We start from the raw sequence: 19,994 nt of genomic DNA, 5'->3' as shown, positions 1-19,994 counted from the left end.
AGTCAAAATATCACTATCTACAGATGATATGATAGTGTACTTAAGTGACCCGAAAAGTTCCACCAGAGAATTACTAAACCTGATAAACAACTTCAGCAAAGTGGCTGGGTATAAAATTAACTCAAACAAATCAGTAGCCTCCCTCTACTCAAAGGATAAACAGGCTGAGAAAGAAATTAAGGAAATGACACCCTTCACAATAGTCACGAATAACATAAAACACTTTGGTGTGACTCTAACCAAGCAAGTGAAAGATCTGTATAACAAGGACTTCAAGTCCCTGAAGAAAGAAATTGAAGATATCTCAGAAGATTGAAAATCTCCCATGCTCATGGATTAGAAGATTAATATAGTAAAAATGGTCATCTTGCTGAAAGCAATCTACAGATTTAATGCAATCCCCATCAAAATTGCAGCTCGATTCTTCATAGAGTTAGAAAGAACAATTTGCAAATTCATTTGCAATAACCAAAAAAACCAGGATAGTGAAAACTACTTTCAACAATAAGAGAACTTCTGGGAGAATCACCATACCTGACATCTAGGTGTGTTACAGAGCAGTAGTGTTAAAACTGCATAGTATTGGTACAGAGACAGGCAGGTAGACCAGTGGAATGGAATTGAAGACCCAGAAATGAACCTACACACCTATGATCACTTGATCTTTGATAAAGAAGCTAAAACCATCCAGTGGAAAAAGGACAGCATTTTATTTTTTAATTTTATTTTTCTTGGATATTTTATGTATTTACATTTCAAATGTTATCCTCTTTCCCCTCTCCCTCATACCCTCTCCTTCCTCCCCCTGCATCTATGAGGATGTTCCCACTCTCACCCACCCACTCCAACCTCAACACCCTGTTGGGGAAAGGAGCCTTCACAGGACCAAGGGCTTTTCCTCCTGTTGATGCTGGACAATGCCATCATCTGCTACATATGTGGCTGGAGTCATGGGTCCCTCCATGCCTACTCATTGGTTTGTAGTTTAGGCCCTGGGAGCTCTGGTGGGGTCTGGTTGGTTGATATTGTTGTTCTTCCTAACAAATGCTGCTTGTAGTGAGCATGTAGAAGAATGTAAATTGACCCAATCTTATCTCCTTGTAAAAAAACTCACATCCAAGTGAATCAAGGGCCTCCACATAAAACCAGATACACTCAAACTAATAGCAGAAAACTAGGGAAGCATCTGGAACACATGGGCACTGGAAAAAATTTCTGAACAAAACACCAATGGCTTATGCTCTAAGATCAAGAATCGACAAATGGGATCTCATAAAACTGCAAAGCTTCTGTAAGGCAAAGGACACTGTGGTTGGGACAAACGGGCAACCAACAGATTGGGAAAAGATCTTTACCAATCCTACATCTGATAGAGGGCTAATATTCAATATATAAAAAGAACTCAAGAATTTAGACTCTAGAGAACCAAATAATCCTTTTCGAAAGATGGGGTAATGACTGAGAAGCACCTAAAGAAATGTTCAGCATTCTTCCCCAGTGAACTAGACTGTTGGGGAGAGGGAAGCAAGGGGGAGGGGGTTGGGGGAGGAAACCCGATGAGGAAGGGGAGGGGGGAGGCGGATGTTTGCCCGGAAACCGGGAAAGGGAATAACACTCGAAATGTATATAAGAAATACTCAAGTTAATAATAAAAAAAATAAAAAATAAAAAAAAGAAATGTTCAGCATTCTTAATCATCAGGAAAATGCAAATCAAAACAACCCTGAAATTCCACGTCACACCAGTCAGTCAGAATGGCTAAAATCAAAAACTCAGGTGACAGCAGATGTGGAGAAAGAGGAACACTCCATTGTTGGTGGGATTACAAGCTGGTCTCTGGAAATCAGTCTGGAGATTCCTCAGAAAATTGGAAATATTACTATTTAGGACCCAGCTATACTACTCCTGGGCATACACTCAAAAGATTCTCCAACATATAACAAGGCCACATGCTCCACTATGTTCATAGCAGCCTTATTTATAATAGCCAGAAGCTGGAAAGAACCCAGACGTCCTTCAACAGAGGAATGGATACAGAAAATGTGGTACATTTACTCAGTGGGGTACTACTCAACTATTAAAAACAATATCTTCATGAAATTCATAGGCAAATGGATGGAATTAGAAAATATCCTCAATAAACAATTATATTTCAAAAAAAAAAGAAAATATCCTCAGTTAGGTAACCCAGTCACAAAAGAACACACATGTTATGCTCTCACTGATAAGTAGATATTAGCTCAAAAGGAAAATGCTCCCATAGCCATGCCCATGGGCCACCTGATGGAGGAAATTCTTCAGTTGAGCTTCCTGTTCCCGGATATGTTAAGTTCACAACTAAAGCTAACCATGACACTTATCAAGTAATGCAGCATTAATTTTCCAAACAGAAGTTATGGGGCTTAGCATTTTCACAAGATCTGAAAATTGGAATCTTTCATGTGCATTCTTCTCATGTTTCCAGTAGACACAGGGCCCCCAACCATCTGGCTGTGAAGTCTCTGGACCTCTGGATACATTAGGTTAACAACAACAAATCTCTGAGCATGAGTCAGCATACTGAAAAATAACGTTTGTCACAGAAACATATTATAAAATCACAGCAATGTGGAGGAAATGCTCTTCTAATACCATGTAAACTTTCAACTAAGTCTTGATTTTGGAGTCTGTAAATTGAGGACGCCCAAAAGAGTTGCAGAACAAACATGTGGACAACTTGTAATGTTACACAATTGACTGATGTTATTTTTTTATTTTTGATTAATTTTATTTATTTATATCCCAGCCTTTGGCCCTGACTGAAGGTATTCTTGACTTTAATTCTACACACCCTATAACACTCTCAGAAAATACTTTAATCTTTCTTTGTGCCAAGCTAATTGTTAATAGTTTTATACTTTGATACTTCTAGCATCGTCTCTAAGCTGACTGACAGCCAACCTGAATTGCTGTCCAATTTATAACATTAATTCTTTATGTTCTACAGGCAAGACTCACTGGCACATGTAGTATAATTTGCTTTGTAGCTGTTGTTGAGTTGGGACACTTTCCTATATCTTTCTTCTGATTGTCTGGACCATATACGATGCTATAAGCCTTTCTCCTTTGAAGAGCCTCACTGAAAGTTTGATGTTTCTAAACAGTACATGTACCACTAAGAAACAAGTCAGTAGATCTCTCTTGCTACACTTTCTTCCCATTTAGCTATGCTAAGACACTCTGCGATAGCTCAGGGTGAGTAGGAAAAACTGAGGTACAAATATGGCTATTCTTGACTCTCTGAGTTCTTCTCAAATTGCAGACCTTGAAGAAAAAGGACTTTTCCCCATTTCACATCCTGCATCATCAAGACTAGATGATAATATGCTAAAGGAGAATATTAGGTAATTTAGAAAAATCCTTTTGATAATGTCTAGTTTTCAAACTATTTTCCTGAATTCCATTCTATTTTCAGTATCAAAAACATTGTTATTTACTTCATTTTTATTCTCAATCATATTTATTCAGTAATAATAGACATTTTAAGCAAACTAAGTAAACCATGTACCTTTAAATGCATATGTGATATGTATTTTCACCTTTCATTAAAAATAGTTTTGGGGGAAGTGGAGAGATGGCTCAACAGTTAAGAACAGTGGCTGCTCCCTGTTGTGGTTTGCCTTGAAATTTTCTCTGAATTTGTTAAATAAAGGCAAGAGCGTGAGATTTGGACAGAGGGAAAAGTCAGGAGCAAGAGGGGGATTAGATTCAGAAAATAGGTTGAGAGAGGACAGTTGGCGACAGTTGAGCCAGTGGAACCTGAGCAGGAGGGGGATAGGATGGAACAGTTGAGGGAGTGAGGAAGAAGAGAAGGAAGCTAGGAGGAAAAGCAGACGGTTCAGAGACAGGATGGGGAACTCAGAAGAGTTAGAGGAGACAGGAGATGGAGAGAGGGGAAAAGGAGTCGCAAGAAAAGAAACCAAAGCATGAAAGAGTTGATATATTTGGGAGTGAGTAAGAAAAGAGAGAGTGAGAGGAGAAGCAAGGAGTGGTTGTGGGAGAAGGAGAAGCTGAGACCAGCAAACAAAAAGGTGCAAAGGGATAGATGGTGCAGGGCTTTGTATGTTTAAGTGGGCAATTATATCTACCAATTGGATCTAAAAGATTATTGTGTTGTGTGTTCTTTTATGTAAGAGTCTCAGTGTAAGAAAGTGTGTGGCTGGGCTGTGTTTCCGCCAAGATATCCAGCAGATATCTGGGGCACTGAGGTGTGGAACCCTAGCAGGGTAAAATACCAAGAGAAAAACTTTACCGCTTTATTTTTACTTTTGTTTTTATATTTATTTACAACAACAAATGGCGCCCAACCAATCCATTAGAACTCAACTAACCTGAGATAATAGTTAGGTATTATTAAAAGGTATTATTAAAAGGTGATTGAGTTTTTTTTAGAAAGAAGAGAGTAAAGAGAATACCTGAATCAGGTGGGGATTTTCATCCACGGTTCAGAACTTGGATAGGGAAAAATTGGTCATTAACTCCAAGTAGAGAGTTGTGATGAAATGTCTGTGACACCAAGGAGAGTGAATGCAGGCATATATTTTGGAAGTTATTGAGGTTAAAGAAAAATCTGTGAAAAAATCTGTTTAGCTTACATCCTTTTTAAAGAAATTGTTTAATATTCATGATGGGTGTGACTTTGAATTTTATGATTATATTATTACTCTGGGGAGAGTGCAAGATACAAGCTTTTTGGTTTCAGACTAAAGAAACAGTATTTTGGGAGAAAGATTTTGTCTTTGTGCTTTTAAAAGATGTGATTAGCTTTGGAAACCTCAGAGAGTCATAATGATCCAGATTTGACAGAGAGGCAGACCGCCTGAAAAAATTTATTCAAGGAGAATCGAACAAAAAGATATCTCGATTCTAAACTTTGTCTTGAGAGTTGTATTTTACAGAGCATGCCTACCTACTTGGAATCCTGGTCTCAAGGACGTTCAGCTGGGTCTAGTCAGGACATCAGCTACAGCATTTGCTTCATTCTTCCCACCCCCTACCCCCACGGATATCTCCAGCGCCCATGTACAGCTTGAAGAAGCTAAGGAGAGTCATCGCCCCAATTCCCTGGACTTTGGGGGGCTGAAAAATGGTTATTCTAAAGTTGTTTTTTATGAGGAATTGAAAATTTGTAATTTAACAGGGAGGAATTAGCTAGATTGAATTATTACAGTCATAATCTCATTTGGTAACTAAGCTGAAATCATATCTTTGCTTTGGTATAGAATTTATTTGTCAAAAGTTTAAAAAGTACAGGTTTAGGAGCCAGTCCTTCTATTGTTGTCGTTACAAACTTCTGGTTGATTACACCTGTGAGTTAGATCCAAATAGCAAAGTAATGGCTCTGATTTTTGAAAGAACTTTCAAGATTTTATTAAAGATATAAAGACAACAGAACAGATTGTCTTATATAGAGATAGTGGTTTTCAAAACGTCAGATATCCACAAAATTTGATTTAAAGTTATTTATCTTTTGTTGAGACATATCTGCTCCTAGTTGATTTAGCCCCCTTTGGTGGATTTAATGAAGAATGAACATCTCTACCAGGTGAGGCAATACTTTTTATTTAGGCAGCCACTGGACAAAACTACCTGTTTCATGCAGACTAATACTGTCCAGAAAAGGACAAATTATACCAGAATAGTTGACTGATAAACCCTGCCCAAGACAGGGGTGATCAGCCCCTTCAAAATCTGCATTTCAAGAGTCTGTCAGTTGATTTTGGGCCAGAAGGCTGAAGACTTGTGCTCACATGTTGCTAACTGTGGGGGACTGTGCTGGTGGAGATTTGTCTCTATAACCTCTCAGTTCTGGAAGCCGTGTTGGGCTTCCCATGTGTATATAGATATTTGGTCGTTTCCCAGATTTCTGACGGGGTTGAAGACTGATTATAATCTCATAACCTATCAGGCTGTATAAATCTGAATACATATTTTATTGGATAGTTATCAGATAGTATACAAGCTATCAAGATATAATATAGATGACATGGTTAATGAACAGAATTGATGGACTGCGTGATCAGCATATTGTTGGTTTTGTAAATTGCAGAATGGTAATAATGATGCTTAGTTCACATATGTATAGGGAAAAGGTTTTTTAACTGGAAAAAAAGGGGGAAATGTTGTGGTTTGCCTTGAAATTTTCTCTGAATTTGTTAAATAAAGGCAAGAGCATGAGATTTGGGCAGAGGAAAAGTCAGGAGCAAGAGGGGCATTAGATTCAGAAAATAGGTTGAGAGAGGACAGTTGGTGACAGTTGAGCCAGTGGAACCTGAGCAGGAGGGGGAGAGGATGGAACAGTTGAGGGAGTGAGGAAGAAGAGAAGGAAGCTAGGAGGAAAAAAGGGACAGTTTAGAGACAGGATGGGGAACTGAGAAGAGTTAGGAGGAGACAGGAAGGAGAGGGAGAAGCTAGGGAGTGATTTGTAGGGAGAAGAGAAACTAAAGCATGGAAGAGTTGATATATTTGGAGAGTGAGTAAAGAAAAGAGAGAGGAGAAGCAAGGAGTGGTTGTGGGAGAAGGAGAAGCTGGAGACCTGGCAAATAAAAGGTGCAAGGGATAGATGGTACCGGGCTTTGTATGTTTAAGTGGGCAATTATATCTTGCCAATTGGATCTAAGATTATTGTGTTGTGTGTTCTTTTATGTAATGGTTTGAGTGTAAGAAAGTGTGTGGCTGGGCTGTGTTTCCGCCCAGATATCCAGCAGATATCTGGGGCACTGAGGTGTGGAACCCTAGCAGGGTAAAACACCAGAGAAAAACATTTACCGTTTTTATTTGTTTTTATATATATTTACAACAACAGCTCCCTTATTTATAGTAGCCAGAAGCTGGAAAGATCCCAGAAACCCTTCAACAGAGGAATGGATACAGAAAATGTGGTACATCTACACAATGGAATATTACTCAGCTATCAAAAACAATGACTTCATGAAATTCGTAGGCAAATGAAATGAACTGGAAAATATCATCTTGAGTGAGGTAACCCAATCACAGAAAAGCACTCATTAATAAGTGAATATTAGCCCAAAAGCTCTAATTATCCAAGGTGTAATCCACAGACCACAGGAAGCTCAAGAAGAAGGATGACCAAAATGTGGATGCTCCCAGTCCTTCTTAAAAGGGGGAACAAAAATATCCATAGGAGGGGATGTGGAGGCAAAGTTTAGAGCAAAGACTGAAGGAACGGCCATTCAGAGCCTGGCCCACATGTGGTCAATATATATACAGCCACCAAAACTAAATAAGATTGATGAAGCTAAAAAGTGTGTGCTGAAAGGGACTGGATATAGATCTCTCCTGAGAGACACATCCAGAGCATGTCAATACAGAGGTCAATGCTAGCAGCAAAAACCACTGAATTGAGAACAGGACCCACTTTGGGGAATTAGAGGAAAGGATTGAAAAGGGTTGAAAGAGCTTGCAACTCCATAAGAACAACAATGCCAACCAACCAGAGCTTCCAGGGACTAAACCACTACGCAAAGACTATACATGGACTGACCCAGGGCTCCAACTGCATATGTAGCAGAGCTAGATAGCCTTGTTGGGGCACCAGTGGAAAGGGAAGTCCTTGGTCCTGCCAAGGTTGGATCCCGAGGGAAGTGCACTGTCGTGAGGGTGCGGTAAAGGGGGTCAATGGGGGGGAAACATCCGTATGGGGGAGGGGAGGGGGGAGGAGAGCTTATGGACAGGAAACCGGGAGAGGGGAATAACATTTGAAATGTAAATAAAGAAATATATCTAATAAAAAATAATTCTCAGAGCTCCCAAAAAACAAACAAACAAACAAAAAATGGGTTCACTTCGTAGCACCACCACAGTAGCTCAAAACTCTCTGTAGCTCCAATTTAAGGGGATCTGGCACCTTCACAGACACACATGCAGCTAAAACAGCAATCTGCATAACATCAAAATAAATAAATCTTTTTTGGAAGATAGTAAACTTCTTCCCTGTATGCTGATTATGGTTTCCCCTCCCTCTACTTCTCCCAGCTCCTCCCCACCTCTTACCCATGTGAATCCACTTGCTTTCTGTCTCTCGTTAGCAAACTGTCCTCTAAGAGGGGATCATAAAATAAGAAAAGATAAAGCAGAGACCAAACAAACAGAATGAGAGGAGCCCCGGAAATGGCACACAAAACAGACAAACGTATAGAGACCCACTCATTCACACAGTCAGAATCCTATAGAAAAATGACTAAACTAGAAGCCATAATATACACACAAAGAACCTGTAGGTTAAAGAAAGAGAAAAAATTTAAAATATGTAAAAATAAAGCATAATATATTTTTTAAAGTGGGGATTATCCTTGACCCTTCATTGTGAGACAAGGAACCTCCAAACATCCCACTGAGTTCATTTCTGCTGGCCATCTACTGCCGAGCACGCAACCTACCCTTAAGAGCACTTTGTTTCCCCAGTAACACTCCTTTGGAGAAAACTAAATTTTCATTGGCAAGTGGTGATCAATTGCAGATTGCTTCTGTGTTAGTAATGGGGTCATATGTCCACTTCTCCTTTCAGCTCTAGGGCCTCATCTGGTACAGACCTGTGCAGGTCCTGTGTATGCTACCTCAGTCTCTGTGAGTTCATAGGTAATCAATCTTAGTTGATTTAGAGGGCCCTGTTCCTTGGTGTCTCCCATCACATCTGGCTCTTACACCCTTTCTGCCTTCTTTCCCACTGGTTCCTGAACCTGGGGGAAGGGTTTGATGAAGACATACCTTTTAGAGCTCAGCATTCCAAGGTCTCTAACTCTGCATAATGTCTGCCCGCAGGTCTCTGTATTTGTTCCCATCTGCTGCAGGAGGAAGCTTGTGATATATGTTTGCAAACAACTTTCTCATCACATGCATTAATGATGCAAGACACATTCATATGTACTGTATCAATATATAACTCAAGATGTTTTCCCAAAGTGCTTGAGAGAGATGATGCAATTCAAAATGTTCAAGCCACACAGGGACTCATAAATTTGAGCATTCACAGCATAGCCTGCCTCAGTCACAGGTAAACCCAAGAGCATACTTTGTTCCTCTACACTCTCTTCTGGGCAGTTGGCTCACGTTTTCTGACAGATTTTCTCCATGAACAAGGGGAGATGACTTCCCATATGCTCCCAATTTAGACACAAACAGAAAAATAAAAGTTTATGTTCCTCACAGCATCCAAAAATCAATGCAGACAAGGCATATGTTTGGCCCTGTTTATAACTAGTGCCTACCTTTGTACTTTGTCAGTAGATAGATACTGTAAAAAGCCCATACTAGAACATATATGTGTGTGTGTGTGTGTGTGTGTGTGTGTGTGTGTGTGTGTGTATGCATGCATAATCATATGATTAGCACTGTAGCCAGGATTGGAAGCATACTAATGAAATAATACATGATACTATCCCTCAAAAGACAAAAACATTTGACAAGACAAAACACCAAATTTCAGCCTCACAAATATCACCTCATTCCATAAAAATACTTCAAGGTATTCTCCTCTATTTCAACTACACTAAATAGATTTTTCAAAGTCACATTAGCTACGTGATCAAATGGGAATGTGAAGACAATTGTAACAGTTTGTCAATGTCCTTGCTCTTTCTACTACATCTCGTACTTTTGAATGCCATAGAGCCCTGAGTAATATCCAGTGTTCCACACTTCCATCTGCAACACCAACTGAAGCATGCTGGGAGAAAGCAGTTGACAAATTGATTCACATTCAGCTGTCTGACATCTCATGATTGAGGCATTCGTTTGTACCCTCTGATACTTGCTCACTAACTGGGTGATCTTGTTGATCTGAAAATCTTAAAACAGAGATAATAGCACACACAGAAGCCAAAGATGTATAATGCCATGATACATTAAAATACCCTACCCCCATGTCAAATAGTTGGTGTTAAATATTCAACAAGGGATAATTTTCTTTTTTAAAAGGTGAAGGCAGTTTTAAACCAGAACTCTGGACACAAAACTGTTTTGTATCCCATAAAAGTGAGGGGCAAAAATTAAATACCCACTTAGACTTCAAAGTTAAACCAGGAAACAACATAAACATGGAAACAACATAGTTGTGGGAAGCAGAGGAGGAGGGATCTAAGGGGAGGGGGAGCAGTATCAGGTGTGGGGAGAGACAGGAGAGAGGCCCAGATGACCAGGAAAATGAATGGAAATCTGTAACTGCCTAGGTTTGGGGCTGAGGGAATCTCTAGGAAGTCCCAGAGACCTAGGATGGGGGTGACCTTAGCTGAAATCTCCAAGAGTTGGGGGATGGAACCTGAAGAGACCACCTCCAGTAGCCAGAAAGGACCTCTAATGGGGACACCAACCCACCTACAAACTTTTCACCCAAAATTCCTCCCATCTAAAAGAAATTTAGAAACAAAAATGGAGCAGAGACAGAAGGATTAGCTGATCATTTACTGGCCCAACTTGGGATCCATGCCATGGCTGGGCATCAATATCTGAACTAATAAGTGATGCTATACTGTGCTTGCAGACAAGGACCTAGAATGGCTATCCTCTGAGAGGCTCTACCCAGAGGTTGACTGAGACAGATGCAGATACTCTCAGCCAAGCATGAGATAGAGGTTGGGGACCCCTATGAAAGAGAACAAGGATTGAAGGAACTGAAGAGGATGGCAATCCCATAGGAAGACCAACAGTGTCAACTAACCTGGACCCCTAGAAGTTCCCAGAGACTGACCCACCAACCAAAGAACATACATGAGCTGGCCCAAGGCCCAAAACATATGTAGCAGAAGCTGCCTTGTCTGGCCTGAATGGAAGAGGATGTGCCTAATCCTGTAGAGACTTGATGTCTCAGGTTAGAAGGTATCCTGGGGTCAGGACTGTCCTCTCAGAAGGGGAGGGGGATTGGGAAAAGAACTCTGCAAGATGGATCCAGGGGGCAGCATTTAGGGATAAATAAATACAATAATTAAATAATAAAAATTTTAAACTATTTTATAATTAGTTGCTTTTCTCAACATTGAGACAAAATACCTGCTTTATTTGAGTTCACAGTTTCAGAGGATCCCAGTCTATAGTGGTAGGGAAGGCATAGGAAAACAGTTCAGTTAATGGTGGTGGGAACACATGGTGACACCTATTAACACAATGCTGGACCAGTAGCAGAGATGGCAAACTAGAAGCAGAGTTAGTCTTCAAGTGACCACTTCTAGAGACCCACTTCTGCAAGCCAGAATGATCCTCCTAGAGGCTCCATAGCCTTCAAGATAGCACCACAAGCTGGAGATTGAACATTCAAATGTGAATCAATGAGGACCATCTCAAATTTAAAACTTAAGACCTTACGTGTATTCAGCCTTGACACATTAACTGCTCACATCTAATGTCTCTTTTGACCATTTAAATGGCTTTAAATTTTTTCATGAGAACTTTATACATGAGCACTGTATTTATATCACCCCACTCCTCCCATCTACTTCAAATCCTACCATAATTCCTCTTCCCAAATTCATCACCTTTTTTTCTTTCTTTCTTTATATGCACACACACATACATGCAAACACACACACACACACACACACACACACACACACACCTGGAGGAAAACTGATTCTCCTCTCTTAGTAGCCATTGAGCACCTACAGTTCATCTAGGAGCAAGACATTGTGAAATTTCCCCTATCTATATTGGCAGATAACTTGATGGCATTATGCCAGTCCAGTCATGTTCAGGCAACCATACTGTGAAGAAATCATGGGTAGATTTTTTTGTGACATCCTGGAGGAAACTATCTTGCAACTATCTTGGTCCACTAGCTCTTGACATCTTTCAACTCCCCTTTATACAATGTTCCCTGAGTCTTAGGTGTAGAGCTTGCATTGTAGATGTCTCAGTTGGGGCCTAACATCCCAAGTTCTCTTATCCCTTGCCTTTTGATCTGCTGTAGATCTTTGCAATAGTCTCTATTTGTTTTAAAAAGGAAGTTTCTTTGATGAAGGGTGAAATCTACACTTACATGTGGACATAAGAACAAGTATTTAGATTGTGGTTAGATATTGCATTAGTTTAGGAAAATGGCTGTAGTAGGTTCTCCTCTAGGATTCTTTTACTTCTCTAGCTGTGGGTAGTTGGCTAGGTTTACAGTACCAGCCATTATGCTTCTCCTGTTAGTACCAGCCATTATTTCTCTCCTGTTGAGTGGGCCTAAGTTAGACCAATATTGATTACTCTCCATATAAAAAAGCCAGTATTGAAACATTGAAGACATCTTTTGGGGCCATTCATTGCTGTAGCTCATAGGCTCTACTGCTGTATAAGACTATTGATTGTTCTATACTCTTGACAGCCAGCATAAGACCCTCTGGAAATATGAAGCCTAGTGGTCAATAACAAGACTTCCATGACAGTTTCAACTTGATTCCTTGAAGCCCTGTGATATATATCCAGCCATTGGATACCTTCAAGTATTGAACGACAACAAAGGACAATGATAATAGTGCATATGATTTTAGGAGACTTTTGCTTGTAAACTCCCAGCCAACAACTTATGGGGGCGGGGGGGTTCCTATACCAGGCACTGAGGTTAGCTAGTACATGGCTCTTGGGGAAAGCATCACCATCCCATGTGGCATAACTCAATTAAAAATACACACACACGGTGCGCGGCCGGGGCCGGAGTTCGCCGCAAGTCCGCGGAAAGTTTGGCTGCACGGGTTCCCCCGAAGTTCAGAGTAAAGACGATTCCACGTGGACACCTGACCATGCGCCTATCCTGAGTGAGGCCCTCCAGGCATCTGTATTGTGGGCAGCCGGGCTACACGCTCAACTCTGAGCTCCCAGCAGCAGTTTGCAGGCTCTCCCAGCCGCGGGGTCTGGGACTTGGCCCCACCATGTCGAGCCTCAGCGGTGGCTCCCAGGACGCCGGTGGCAGTAGCAGCAGCAGTAACACCAATAGCAGCAGTGGCAGTGGCCAAAAGGCAGGAGGAACAGACAAAAAGTGCCACGGTGGCTGCCAGGGCACCGGCCTGCGTGGCAGACGATGCCCCGCCCCCTGAGCGTCGGAACAAGAGGGGAATCATCAGTGAACCCCTCAACAAGAGCCTGCGTCGCTCCCGCCCACTCTCCCACTACTCCTCCTTTGGCAGCAGTGGTGGCGCCGGAAGCATGATGGGAGGGGAGTCTGCTGACAAGGCTGCCGCAGCGGCAGCCTCCCTATTGGCCAACCGTCATGACCTGGCTGCGACCATGGCGGTGGACAAAAGCAACCCTACCTCAAAGCACAAAAGTGGTGCTGTGACCAGCCGGCTAAGCAAGGCAGAGCGGGCCACAGAGCTGGCAGCCGAGGGACAGCTGACGCTGCAGCAGTTCGCACAGTCCACGGAGATGCTAAAGCGCGTGGTGCAGGAACACCTGCCACTGATGAGCGAGGCGGGTGCGGGCCTGCCCGACAGGGAAGCTGTGGCCGGCGCCGAAGCCCTCAATGGCAAGTCCGACTTCCCTTACCTCGGCGCTTTCCCCATCAATCCAGGCCTCTTCATCATGACCCCAGCCGGTGTGTTCCTGGCTGAGAGTGCGCTGCACATGGCCGGCCTGGCCGAGTACCCCATGCAGGGAGAGCTGGCTTCTGCCATCAGCTCGGGCAAGAAGAAGGAAACGCTGGGTGGCCTGTGTGTGCCCTGCCGGCGGGCATCAACTGCGAGCAGTGCAGCAGTTGCTTAGGAACCGAAAGACTGGCCATCAGATTTGCAAATTCAGAAAGTGTGAAGAACTCAAAAAGAAGCCTTCGCTGCTGCTCTGGAGGTAACAGCACCGTAGAGGGAGGTGCGGGCTCTCCCATCTGTCTGGCAGTCCATACCTACCCTGAGTCCTGGAGCCCACCTTTCCTGCCTGCAAAGTGTGGGGATACCCAACCCCTAGGGGCCTGGAGGTCTGGCACACAAGATACCTGTTCACTGCCCTAAAGTCAGAGCCACATCCTGAGATGCCAGCAAGCCATGGTTTACAGGTAGGGGCCTGCGTTCCCAGTGAGGCCCTGGGACTCTGATGCCCCTCCTAGGGCCTGTGTCAGATATCTCCACATAGGTACCAAGTTTCTATCTCCTAGACATGTCCTAAAGCATCTAGTCTGTAACCTAAGACTGGTTTTGTCCCTAGCCCCATCTGAGGGGTTTTATCTATGGACCCTGTGGCCTTGAGAAGAGTCATGTGTTGTTAAACTCCCAACCCCACCCTGCCCCCACCCCCAACCAAAGCTCCCCAAGATAGAGCAGTCTCGGTGCTGGCTGCCCTGCCTGCAGGTGGGAAGAGGCAGCTCATTCATAACTGAGCTCGCTGTACCTGCAGGGATCGCCTGCCCTTGTAGCAAGCAGAGCCTGGCTCTGTGTCCCAGCTGGGGTAAACTAGCTGGGTTCACAAGCAGCTTTGCAAGTTGCCCTCCTGCCCACCAGTCTCCACTCCCTCTTGCAAGCAGGCCTGACTCCATAATGGTTGGAACGGCATCCTAGTCGAGGCCTTTTGGCCACCTGTCTGACCGCAGCCTCTCGTGTGTCTTGCTTACCTACCAGCACACCGGGGCACCCACTCCAGTGCGGACACCCATGTGGACACCCGCCCTGTAGGCATCCCCTCATCATAGACTTGGCTGCTTTCCCGTCACATGCACAGAGCAGTGCTCACACTCGCTTGGCAGACTGCAGCTGTGGCCCCAGGTAGACTACAGCCAGGAGTGGCTCAGGAGGCCTCTGGGTGCTCTGGGCCTTTGGGTAGCCCAGCGGATCATGGCTTCTTCTTTGGCCAACCTGGCCTGGCTAAGATGACAGGAACTCATCCGGGTAACTAGCCATTCGTTCTCCATGCCCGTTCCTCCGTCATTGAGCCGGCCATGGGGAGCATCTTGTACCAGGCCCACCGGGACCCTGACTGAACTCTCTCCTTGTTTTTGTCTCCTGCCCTGCCAGAAGGTGATGCTTCCGTCCGGAGCTGCCTTCCGGTGGTTTCAGTGATTTCAGTGACGGCCGGGAACCCAAAGCTGCCCTCTCCGTGCAATGTCACAGCCCGCGTGGTCTCCGGCAAGGGATTCGGGCGAAGACAAACGGATGCACCCGTCTTTAGAACCAAAAATATTCTCTCACAGATTTCATTCCTGTTCATATATATATATATATATATATATATATATATATATATATTGTTGTCATTTTAACATCTCCACATCCCTAGTATAAAAAGAAAAAGAAAAAAAATTTAACTGCTTTTTCAGAACATCAACAAACAACAAGAGAGGTAAAGAGGAATCTATAAAGTACCGAGACTTCCTGGGCAAAGAATGGACAATCAGTCTCCTTCCTGTGTCAATGTCAATGTTGTCTGTGCGGGAGATGCTGTTTTTGTGTAGAGACTGTAAATTTTCTGTAACCTTTTGCAATCTAGTTACTAATAAGCACTACTGTAATTTAGCACAGTTTTAACTCCACTCTCATTTTAAACTTCCTTTGATTCTTTCCAACCATGAAATAGTGCATAGTTTGCCTGGAGAATCCACTCACGTTTATAAAGGAAATGTTAGTCGCACCGTGTAGAAGCCCTCTGTATCTGTCCACGTGTGCAGAGCGCCAGAAACCCACTGGGACTGGGAGTTCCTGACCCAGGCCCGACCATGTCCACCGTCCCCTGACTGGGACGCCCCACCCCAACAGTGACGGATTTTTTGGAGAGATGAAAATTCTATTCATTAGATTTGATCCGCTGAGATCTGGGGAGCCCACATCTCAGTATTTCTGATCCTAGCTACTTCCCCTAGAAAAAATGAGCCCTCTTTTTTCCAGCCTTGCTCACAACAGCAGAAGAAAGGGCTTCTTTGCGTGGTCCCCTGCTGGTAGGGGTGGGTGCCCAGGGGCCCCCTGCCCGTGGCCAGCTCCCTGCTGAGGAACATGCTGTTTGTATTGTTTTAGGAGACCAGGCTGTTTTGTGAATAAAACTGAATGCATGTTTGTGTCATGAAAAATACACACACACACACACACACACACACACACACACACACACACACACACACACACACACCATATATGAGTGTTTAAAAGTAAGTTATAATATGTTTCCCTGTGGCTTTTTCAAACATCCTTGGTGTTATATATCCTCCTTCCCTCCCCTCCCTATATTGTCCTTTCTACCACTTCCCCAGTTAAACTCTCTGTTTTACCCATTACATTTTTCATACTATCCTATGCCTTTTACTATCCCCTCTTCTAGAGTTCTTTATTGCCCCTCTCCATGATGCCTTGCTACTTCCCTGACTTATTCACTTACCTCATATTGTGTACTCAAATCAAAAGATTCGGAGCTATGATCTACAAGTAAGAGAACATAGAGCATTTCTCCTTCTGGATCTGGCATAGCTTATTCTGTATATTTTCTGCTTGCATCCATTTACCTGAAAATTTCATGATTTCATTTTTAGCAATTCTTTTTTAAAAAATATTTGTTTTTATTTTATGTGCATATGTATGTAGTTGTGTGTATGCCACATGTGCATGCATGAGTACCCAAGTAGGCCAGAGGGTGTCAGATCCTTTGGAGCTGGAGTAACTGGTAATTGTGAACCATTCACTGTCAGTGTCAGGATCTGAACACAGGTACTTCAGAAGAGCAGCAAGTTATCTTAACTATTGGACCATTTCCAGACCTGTAACTACTCTTACAAGAGAGCCAATGCAGAAACTTGTAGCCCAATTGCACTGATTTGAAAACACAAGTTCTAAGAAAGTTAAATCACTTTTCCAAGTCTCAGGTAGTAGTTAGCATAACTGGAACCAATGAGTTTTTAATCTTCTAATCCAGAAGTATCGTTCGATGGACAGGATCATGTTTCTTGGCAGTCATGGAGAGAAATGGAGTTTCTTGTACAAGATCATATTTCTCAGCAGTCATAGAGACAAAGACAGTTACTGCATTTCTTCCAGCATGAATATTTTTCTTCTCTGACCACTGGACAGTCAGCTCAGGAAGGTTAAAGTCTAGTGAAGAAGAACATGTAAACGTCAATATGGGTTTTATATAACAGATCTAATGAAGTTCTTCTGAGAAACAGAACAAATGGGGAGATATAACTATACTATGTATTTATAATGCACAAAAGTAATAGGATATATAGTATATGTGGTGGTTTGAATAAAAATACCCCTCAAAGTGCATATGTTTGAATGTTTAGCCACCAGAGAGTGGAAGTTTTTGAAATGAGTAGGAATGTTGCCTTTTTAGAGGAAGTGTGTCACTATCTATCTATCTATCTATCTATCTATCTATCTATCTATCTATCTATCCCACCTACCTACCTACGTGTATGTATGTATGTATCTATCTATCTATCTACCTACCTATCTATCTATCTCTCTATCTATCTATCTATCTATGTATCTATCTATCTCTCTATCTATCTACCTATCTATCTCTCTATGTATCTATCTATCATCTATCTATCTATCTATCTATCATCTATCTATCTATCTATCTATCTATCTATCATCTATCTATCTATCTATCTATCTATCTATCTATCTATCTATCTTTCAATCTCTCTGCCTATGGACCAGGATGTAGAACTCTCCGCTACTTCTCCAGTACCATGTCTGCCTGCATGCCACTATGTTTCCCACTATGAGGGTACTGGACTAAACTTCTGAAAATGTAAGCAATGTCCCCCAATTAAATGTTTTCTTTTGTTAGAGTTGCCATGGTCATGATATCTCTTTACAGCAATAGAACAATGACTAAGATATTATATGTGTGCTTCTATAAAATATATAGTGTAGGTATTCTATAAGGAATGGGTTAATTCCATTCTTGAGGGTAACAAGTCTCAAGTCCTGTAAGAGATGCAGAAGAACTGATGTTTCCCATCAAAAGGCAGTAAGGTTGGAAACCAAAAAAAGCTAAGTCAGTCAACAGTCTAGCATGGATTGGGGAGGGTTTCATAATCTTGGATAGTTGATGGCTTCTAGGGGAGAGAGAGTGACTTTTCTTTAAGAACGTGGCTCCTCCAGTGAACTAGACTGTTGGGGGAGAGGTGGCAATGGGGGAGGGTTGGGGGGGAACACCCATAAGGAAGGGGAGTGGGGAGGGGGATGTTTGCCCGGAAACAGGGAAAGGGAATAACACTTTCGAAATGTATATAAGAAATATTCAAGTTAATAAAAAAACAAAAGAACGTGGCTCCTATTAAGCCAACCATACTCAGTAGATAGCCTTAAACCCTTGATTTTATGAGCAACACAAATTTAAGTTCATGTGTTACTACGTATAAAAAGGTGAAATGAAATTGGGTGTTGGTGAGGTAAAGCTAGATCTGGCAGGAGTTACTGGGAGGAGTTACTGGGAGGAGTTACTGGGAGGAGTTGAGGTGAATGAGACCAAAGTCAAAAATAATTAAAATATTTGTGTGGGGGGGACCAAGAAGAAGGCAATATTTCAGCTTGCATTTCAGCACCAACACACCAACAAAAAAATGCCCTAGCACAGAGGACAGTCTCCCTCTTTCTAGGTGAGAGTCATGGCTGATTGAATGGGGCCCACCATTGTCAGAAAGAACAAGCTTCTTTTCTCTCTCTACCAAGTAAATGTTCGTTTAATCCAAAATATTTTCACACACATTCAGAAGGATGTTTGACGAGATTTGTGGGTAGCTCAGGGCCCAGACAACTAACACATAAAATTAAACATCATTACCAGTAAAAAATCTTCTCTGATCTTGGCATATCTGCGATCTGACATATCCTTTATGTCACATGGGGCATGTTCAATGGTTCCACAGAAATTGTCACCACGGAGGCCTCTCAACTCCTTTGGCATATTTTCTGTAGGCAAATGTCCTAGGCATGGAACTATCTGACCACACAAATACTCTCAGGAGCCTGAGTACATGTAAATCTGCTTGGGAATATTTTTAATTTATTATTTGAGAATTTCGTACAACGTATATTCTTTTTAATTCATCAGAGCAAGAACATATACAGGAGTCTCAAATTTAGTCACAAAAACTGTACATTCTTGCCATTTTGTCAGGGAAAACTCTGATCTCAATTTAGCAAGTTTCTCTTGCTAGAATGGATGCCTGTCTCGCAAAGTCCAGACTTACAAATCAAGCTCACCATAGGGTTTTATTAAAGCAGCCGTCTTACTTGACTGAAAGTGAAAGACAACACTTCCTCCATGGTACTGGCGGAAGTAGGGGCCACAGTGTACACAAACTCTTAACTCCTAAGGAACTATGCTGTCAGGCTCCTTCAATAGCAATACATTTGCATCCTTCAGGTGAACAAATCACAATAGCAGTTTCCTTCCACCACCTTTGGTTAAAATGGCAAATTATATGCTGTTCTAAATATGTGTTGTAGTTTTTGTGCAGGGGGGAGTGAGTTTTGCTTTTTTTAACCTTTTTGATTCTTTATGAATTTCACATCATGCACCCCAATACCACTCATCTCCCTGTCCCTTTTTATCTGCCCTCCACCCTTGCAACCTCCCCCACAAAAAAGAAAACAAAACAAAACAAAAAATAAAATAAAATAACTAGTACTTTTTAATAAAAAGACAAAATTTTATCACGGCAGCAATAGTGTGTTACACAGTATACCCTTTTGTCCACACATCTTTATTTGCAAATGTTCATTGCAAGGTGTCATTGGTCGAGTTTGAGGTCTCTGTCTTGTTCCACACCGTCAATACTAGATTTTCTCCAGGACTCCTCTCAGATATTCTGTAGTTGTCCTGTGTCATGGAGATCCTGTAGCCTTGGGTTAGAGAGATGGCACAGCTGTTAAGGGCTAGGCTCACAACCAAAAATGTAAAGGTTTTGGTTTTTTTAACGAGTTAACTGAGAATGCAGAAACCTTGAGAGCTACTGTAAGCCTGCCAATTTTGGTCTGGAGATATTTGTCATAAGCTTATTAGAGGTTCCATGAAAAATATCTTTTACATACCACAAATTT

At 42.3% G+C, this 19,994-nt stretch overlaps 1 pseudogene; it reads left to right on the top strand.

The window, feature by feature from the left end:
- The first annotated feature begins 12,854 nt into the window (after window positions 1-12,854).
- Window positions 12,855-15,150, top strand: LOC116888582 (annotated as a pseudogene).
- The last annotated feature ends 4,844 nt before the right edge of the window (window positions 15,151-19,994 follow it).

The sequence above is a fragment of the Rattus rattus genome, chromosome X (assembly GCF_011064425.1).
Source record: "Rattus rattus isolate New Zealand chromosome X, Rrattus_CSIRO_v1, whole genome shotgun sequence".
Classification (NCBI taxonomy): Eukaryota; Metazoa; Chordata; class Mammalia; order Rodentia; family Muridae; genus Rattus; species Rattus rattus.
The sequence above is the reverse complement of the archived record's forward strand: the minus strand, read 5'-3'. Positions and strand labels throughout refer to the sequence as shown.